This window comes from Parus major, chromosome 13, assembly GCF_001522545.3.
Source record: "Parus major isolate Abel chromosome 13, Parus_major1.1, whole genome shotgun sequence".
Lineage (NCBI taxonomy): Eukaryota > Metazoa > Chordata > Aves > Passeriformes > Paridae > Parus > Parus major.
This window is the reverse complement of record NC_031782.1, coordinates 14,796,551-14,804,907: the sequence shown is the minus strand read 5'-3', so window position 1 is coordinate 14,804,907 and position 8,357 is coordinate 14,796,551.

Below are 8,357 nucleotides of genomic sequence, written 5' to 3'. Positions count from 1 at the left end.
GGAGAGGAGAGGAGAGGAGAGGAGAGGAGAGGAGAGGAGAGGAGAGGAGAGATCTTTCCTGATCCAGGAACAATCTGGTTTGTTTTCTGCTGGTTTCTGAGTGCTTTCACTTACCTCTTTCCTCCTCCACTACCTGAGGTTTCAAATGCTCATGGGAGATGTCTCCATTAACCACAGTTTTCTTTGGCAGTTATATTTCATTATAGTCTCTCTTCCCACTAATCTTTCCCAGCTTTTGTTGTTGTTATTTTTATTATGGTGATTTTCACAAACCCTTTGTTTCCAGCTACACTTAACCTGGCCGTGTCCCTTTAAATACCACAGCCTGGGCAGAATAGGGGATCAGTCCTTTGACAGGAGCTAAAGTCCTGTTTGATCTGGATTAGATGCTGATTTTGCTTACCAGACTAAAGAGCGAGGGGGACCACGCAGTGCCTGTGTTTGCACAAACCTGCCCGGTCGCATTCCTCCTCCTCCTGCCGTGTCCAGCCCAAGGGGTGAGCGCGGGGCTGTGCACACAGCTTGAAACCCAAGCGGATAAGCGGTCACTTTGTCTGGAGACGTGTGAAAATGGAGGTGTGGGGACACGGCAGCTCTGAGCCGTGCTGGGGAGGTGGCCCGGGGTGCAGAGTGTCCCCAGGGTGGGAGCAGGCCAGCAGCCAGCTCTGGGATGCCTGTGGCCACCCCGCAGCCCTTGGCACCCCTCGCTCTGCAGAGCCAGCTCTGACTTGCTGCCCTTCTGCCTCTTGGGGCTGCAATCGGGTCCCTGATGGCCCATCTCAAGGGGGATTGGTAGGATGTGGGAGCACCCAGACCCCCACCGTTCCCCTCACCCTACAGATTGTGTTTTCTCCAAGGATTCCCATCTCTGCTGTGTCCCTTTCCCACCCCCATTCCCTGCCTCTTCTCCTGCCCTTTTCTCTTGTTCCTCTGCCTAAAGGAAGAGTGTTCACCCTTTCCATGTGCACTCCCCATCCCCTCATGTCTTTCCCTGCCCTGGACCCTTCCTCCCAAGCTCCCAGGAGTGGCTCTGCCTCCTCAGCTGCCCTGAACATCACCCCCTGCCATGCTCCTGCTTCTTCTGGAAGGCACCACGGCCAAACCCTGCTCCAGCCGAGGTGACAGGGCCACCAGCCAGCTCAGGCTCTCCTTGGGCTGGAGCTGGGGGGCAGGGAGCCCCATCTCTCACACACACACACACTTGCAGCAAAGCCAATTTATACCTCCCCCTGCGGCTGTCTCGGTGGAGAAATGTCAGGGCTCACGGCAGGGCAGTGAACCGTGCTGGTGGTGGGAGCCCTCCCAGCCCAGCAGAGGCAGGAGCTGGGGCTCAGTGGAGCCTGGAGTGAGGAGAAGGGCGTCTCTTGCTCAGGGAGTCAGAGTCTTGCTGGGGGAGCATCTCCCACCTGGCTGGTGCTCAGCTCACGGGCAGTAGGAGACCTGTGCCCACCGTGGCAAGGTGGAAGGATGCCAGTGGTAGAGATGCCAGCAGCACGTGAGCACCCAGAGGGTGACAGGGCACAGCTGGGAGGTGCTGAGCTGTGCCAAGCACTCCTGCTCACTCCAGCTCTGCCAGAGAGAGGTGCAGGACCTTCACAGGCATCAGTCTCCTGCCTAGGGCACTGGCAGAGCTGGAAAATGAACTCTGCTGGAGGTGGGCAGGGTCATGGCCGTACCACTGCTTTACAAAGCACAGGGCCAGCATGTGAGGTAAAATGCAGAAATTAATGACTGTAAAGGTCAAGGGGGGTGTACTGATGGAGGCATCATCTCCTGGGGCTGGGCTTGCTGCGGTCCCAGCCTGCCAGGACAGAAGGCAGGCGGGCACTGGCATCACCCCCTGCCCACTGCCACCCCAAGACAAGAGAGTGACACCTCAGTGACAAGGGCAGGTGAAGAGATTGGAGAAACCCAGGGCTCTGCCAGGGAAGATGTTGCTGTGATCTGGTGAGTGCAGGGATGAGAGGGTGGTGCTGCTGTTGTCTTCTTGTCCACAGGGAATCCCAATGGCAGGAGGTGGCCTTGTGGAACACCCTGGTCACCGCTCCTCTTCAACCAGATGTAGGAGAACAGGCAAAGCCAGAGAGCAGGTGGGACCAGATGGACCATTTTAATGATTTGGGAGGTCCCATCCATGCTTGCCCCATTCCTGCACCCACCCTGGGTTTAGTGGAACCTGCTCTAATCACTCGTTGGCTCATGGGTTTGCCAACAAGACACAGAGCAGCAGCTCCTCCATTCCTGGCAGGCCTGCCCCAGCCTTGCCTGGGCTCAGGGAGAGAGGCTGCAGGGGAAGCCAGCTGCAGGAGAAACCAGCTGCAGAAGAAGCCAGCTGCAGAAGAAGCCAGCTGCAGAAGAAGCCAGCTGCAGAAGAAGCCAGCTGCAGAAGAAGCCAGCTGCAGAAGAAGCCAGCTGCAGAAGAAGCCAGCTGCAGAAGAAGCCAGCTGCAGAAGAAGCCAGCTGCAGAAGAAGCCAGCTGCAGGAGAAGCCAGCTGCAGGAGAAGCCAGCCCAGGCGGCTCAGAGGCAAGACAGGAGAGGGCAGGGCATCCTTGTTCCCCATGAGCATCTCATCCTCCAGCCCCAGGTCAGAGGTGCACGGGGGGCTGTGGGACTGGCTGAGGGGACAAGGGCAGGGCAGCCTGGCCCTGTGTCCCCGTGGTACCATCTGGACACCTCCACAAGCACTCCATCCACCCACAGCGTTTTGGTGGGGGGAAACACATCTCCCCAGAGCAATGATGCTTCACCAGCCATGATGCTGTCAGCACCAATGGCTGGCCAAAAGCGAGGCAGGCTGCAGGCTGCAAACCCCCAGCTCGGACTGGTGGTACCTGTCACCTCTGCTAAGCCCCTGCTCCGCCGCTGTCGTCCGCCCGTCGTCACCCAAGGGCTGAGGGCTCGCGCCGCGCAGCCGCTGCCTCCCCTGCCCGATAGCTCCGCGTCTTGCACTGAGTAGCCTCCTTCTGCTGTCACAGGCCGACCTATTTCTCACAAATCCTGACTGCTCTGGCCTTAAAACATCTTGACGCAGTGCTGAGACCGGCCTTGGCACAGCAGCCTGTCCCTGATTAAGCGGGAGTTGCCGTGGCTTGGCGTGGGCTTTGCAGCGAGCGGATGCAGGCTGGGAGAGCGACAGGGATCGGGGAGCACCCAAGTGCTCATCAGGAATGATCAGACACTGATAGTGATCAAAAAGAGGAATGCCATGGCTCAACCAGGTGAAAAGGTCCTGGGGTGCTGGGTGTTGTGGTTCTCTGCTGGGGCTGAAGGAAGGGTGATGGAAGAGGTGTCCTCCTTCATGCCAGCACAGCCAGCACACCCCAAGCAGTCACCCGCTCTGTGGGGTGTCCTGCCACAGGTGACCTGTCCACCTGAGACCCCAAACCAAGACAGTTTCCCCATGGAGCTGCAGGCAGGATGCCAGGCCTGGTGGTGCTCTGGTCCCAAGGGCAGGAGGACCTCAGGCAGTTTCTGTGATGCTGCAGTGACAGAGCCCTGTGATGGCTGCAGCGACATCCCCAGCCTCCTGCAGAGCCGCAGCAGGGCGGCCAGCCAGGGCCCCTGGCCAGCTGGAGCTGCAGCTTCTCCTTGCTGGGGACACAGCTCATCCCAGGGTGGGCTGGCGGGATGCAGGAATGGGTGTCAGCTTCCACCTACAGAATCCTTTCCAAGGATGCTGCTGGGTAAACATCCTCCTGCCCCAGCTCAGGCATGGGGAGATCTCAGGGTGTACTGGTTGCTCATGAATTCTGGAATTCACAGAGGTGAAGTGATGTGGATATCAAACCTTCACCATGGATAAAGGGTCTCCCATGGCTCCTCTTCCCTGAGAAAGGCCCTTGTCAGTCTTGCTCTGGTGCAGAGACAGCACAGCATCCCACAGACCTTGTGGGACCCTCCTCCCCTGTCCCACACCCCGGCATGCAATGTTTGTGGGGAAGGAGCCAACACAGCTTCTCACAGCTCACTCCCAGTGGAGAATGTGCAAAGAGATGAGGCATCCTTAGCCCGAATTCAAAAACTCCACAACCTTTTGGAAGAACTTCAGCCCAGGCTGGAAATGGGCCTGGAAAGCTGCCATGATGTGTGTGACACAGGGAAGGTCACCTGGCCAGCTGCAGTGAGCAGAACTTGGGAGGCTGATTTAGATTAATGGTCCCAACTGAGCTGTCCCAGCAGCCCCAGGCTCCAGCCTGAGCCAAGCCAGGTGTGTGACAGTGAGCAACCCCTGCAGCTGCCCGTGCCTGGGGACCCCCAGGATACCTGCATCGGTCCCTTCTGGCTGCTGTGGGGCTGCCAAACCCCAACCAAACTGGTGTCAGCTCAGCCCAGGACATGCTGGGGAGCACCCAGCCATGCCAGAGATGCTGGATGGGCCCCTGGCACCAGGGCTGGCTTGTCCCCACAGCCCCCTGGGGATGTGATGTGTCCCTACTGTCACTGTTGGACATGAAATTATTCACACAGACTCAGCTCGAGGTGTGGTGAAAGAAGAAGAGTTTATTTGTTCTTTCAGTATTTATAGGTTTCTGACCACAACCAGGGATTGGATAGTCAGGTTACCACCTTCCCAACCACACTGGCTGTGAGAGATGTCCATCAAAAGGCAAATCTTTAATGGAATGTATAAACACCTATGTTTATAGTTACTTTCCTGGGAAAGTGGCTGGAACTTGTGAAAAACAATATCAAAAGGTCTGATTCTCAGGGAGACACCCTGCCAAGGAAACCTTTGCAGATCCCACCATCCCAAGCCCACCTTGGAGTGGTGGCTGTGAACTGTGTCCCCTGCCAGCAACCAGGATTCGGTGCTCATGGAGGCTCCCGCCCCACCAGCAAGGCCCTGCAGCCTCCCCTGCCAAGCCCTGGTCCCCTCGGTGTCCCCATCCCCTCGGTGTCCCCATCCCCTCAATGTCCCTGTCCCCTCGGTGTCCCTGTCCCCTCGGTGTCCTGGACCCCAGGAGGTCACGCCTGGCCGGCGGCGCTCACGGCGGACCCGCCATCCGGCTCAGCTGAAGCACATTTTGTTCAGCGCTTCCTGCATCCTGCCCCATCCCCACGCCGGGGGAGCAGGTCAGCCCAGGGTCAGCCTGCTAATTGCAGCCCAGGGGATGGCGGGACGAGGTGGCCACCAGCCCACCACGCCAGGCTGAGAGCCAGCGCGGGGGACACGGCATGGGGACACCCTGCAGCCCAGCCCGGCACCCACAAAGTGCTGGGGTGACAGGACAGGACGTGTCTCTGGCACCACTGTGGAGGTTCCACCTCCTGCTGCAGCTCACCCCAGAATCCATCCTCTCCAAGGCTTCCACAAGGCTTTCCATCTTCCATGTGGAAAACACCGCTGGCATCACCTGCTGCACCTTCCCACGCCACCGAGGCCAAGCGGGGATGGGGACACGGCTGTGCCCTCTGTGACAGCACGCCCCAGGGCCACAGGCAGGTTTGGTTGCCCTTCTGCTAACTCTGTTTAATGAGGATGTTAATTAAGAGAGACTCGAGGCCAGCCCTGGTGGTAGCGCCCAGGGTTGTCCCTGAGCGCCGTGCCGAGCTCGTTATCATCATCCCATGTGCCCTGTGTCACCTGGCTGCCATCGGGCACCCTGGGGACAGCGGCCCTGGGTGCCACCTCCCCAGCAGCAGCTGTGAGGATGGCCCAGCACAGGGGCTGTGCCTGAGGAGGGTGAGGAGAGGATGGGTTCACCCTCGGGGGATGCCTGAGGTCCTGCTCGTTAGGCAGGGCTCCGGGCCAGCACAGGGCCATCCTGCTACACACTCACCTGGGAGGCTGGGATGCAGCCCAGCATGGGGGTGAGCTGGAAAGGGGTGGAGGGCACCCAGCACCCCATATCCCACCTCCCCACCACCCCATCCCACTCACAGGCAGGGTTTGAATCCCACATCTGATTCTTTTCTCCCAGACCTGTTTTCCTGCATGGGCAAGGCTCATGGGCTCTCTTTGTCCCCTGCTATTGTCCGTGTCCTCCCTGGCAGCTCCATATCCCTGCTATCACCCTCCTCCCCTGCCAGTTCCATCTCCCCTGCTAACACCCATGGTTCCTGCCAGCTCCCTGTCAGCGTGGCACAGCGAGGTTTGCTGTGCCATAATGGCATTTCCCCAAGCCAACATCAGCCCCAAGCACAGCCCTGCTGTGGGTGACACAGCCACACCAGGGTGACACTCCCAGCAGTCCCCAGCCCCAGCTGTGGGTGGGATGAAGCAGCATCCCCCTTTCAGCTCCCCAGGGGATCAGGGCTGGGGAGGGGCTCTGTGTGCTGCTCTCCAGGACACTGTCCCGGCATGGGGTCCCTCCAGGTGCCAGGACTGTGCCTTGACACAGCCCCAACCCTTAGCCACAGTCCTGAAGGAACCAGCCAGACTCCTTTTTCCTGTAACACCCCACCACATTCCTGCTAAGTGCTTTCGGCTGTGTGAACAACAGGGATTGGGAAGCAGCTCCCAGCAGCCCCCTGCCAGTGCCACCCTGGTCAGAGCAGAACCACGCAGCAGAGCCCTGCTGGGGCACCACCAGGGTCTGTCTGTCTGTCCCTGCATGCCTTGAGCTGTGTCACTCACCACGCTGGCCCAGCTCCATCGCTGTCACCGTGTGCTGCAGTCGTTCCCACACAGCCCTGGGTGTGAGCACTCCAGGCTCCGGAGTGACCGGGGTGCCCAGCTCCAAACCACCTGGAGCTGCAGCTGGGGGAATGCTGCTGGAGAGGGCATTTGGGGCAGCTTTCCCCAAGGACTTTCTGCTCCATCCCAGCAGGGACAGAGCCCACGCACCGCCGTCACCCCCCTCCTCCGGGTGCACATCTGGCCAACAGATGCTGGCCCAAACACTGGCTGGGGACAAAGGCTCTCGCTACCTCCGGGCAAGACAGAGCCAGCACTGCCGGCTCCAGCCGGATCCACCTCCTGCCAGGCTGGGATGACCCTGGAGAACATCCAGGGGACAGGTAGGAGGCTCCCAGCCCACCTGCCTGGCATGATTCCCAGCACAGCACCCCCAGCACTGGCAGCAGCCCGATGGCTTGTCCATGGCTGAGCCCATCTAACAACCCCTCCATCCCAGCTCCTGCTGATCCACTATGAGGATCATGAGCCACATGAGGCTAGGCTGGAAAGCCATCCCAGAACCCACTCACCTTTAGGAGCTCATTTTAGACTTGTCCCAACAACACGAGCCTCACCGTGGTTCTCCATGGCACGTTAATATTGTTTCACCAGAACAAATGGTGTTGGCACTGCTGGGTGAGACTCCAGGCAGGTCAAGCTGGGAAATATCCCCGGGAGGAGCCGAGGCTGGCTTAGCCCAGCCACTGCCAGGATTAACCGTGGGGATTTAGCAGCTGGGGTGACTCCAGCTCAGCTCATCACACCGTCCCACCACGCTCCGGCATCACCACTGGCGAGCCCCCCACAGCCAGCAGGACCACGGCACGTGGGCCACCACCACTGCTGGGGGGCCTGGAGGGCTGGACAGAGGGCTGGGAGAGAAATAACCAAGCTGGAAATCATGACACAAAACATGCATTCATTTTATTCACAAAAACAGCCTGGATCGCTAAAACATTACAAACAGCATTTCAATTTAATGATGGAGAGAGAGCTGGAGAGACGGGGGGTGAACAGAAGAGAAATATCACTTTGCGTAACTGCTTCAGCACAGGTCCTGCAATATTTGTTTTATTTTGATTTTAACTTCTGTAAGTTTACAAAAATTACTTCTAGGAGTAAACCGTTGCAATTAGGAGGATTTTCTGTACGCAGCATTTCTTGTTCTATATTAATAAACTAACAACGACTTTTTTTTTTTTTTACTCTTTTTTTTACTCTTTTTTTCCTTTTTTTCAATTCCGCCAGTTGTGTAGCAATTGTTTTCTTCCACCTTTGATACCAACCCTCTTGTGGGTTAAACTTCCAGAGGTGAATGGCGAGGAGAAGGGATACTACATCGCTTTAAACATATTCTCATTTATAAACATGAAGTTGAGGCATTCTAGAAACTATCCACTCTATTGTATGATGGGAAAGAATCAAATAAAAAGTATAAATGAGGGTGCAATTAAACAACTGTGCTAAATTACAGTAGTGCTTATTAGTAACTAGATTTTAAAAGGTTACTGTAAATTTACATTCCCTACACAAGTACTGCATCTTTCACACATAAACAACATCAACACCAAAACACAGAAAGAAACTGATTGTCCATACTCTGTCTATTAGGTCTTGGTACTTTACAGATCCATTGTTTTTTTCTTTTAATTATTTTTTTGTTTTTTATTTGAAAAGCAGTTAAATGTCTGACTAGGACTCGAAGATGTTAAAACGAACGCAAAAAAAAAAAAAAAA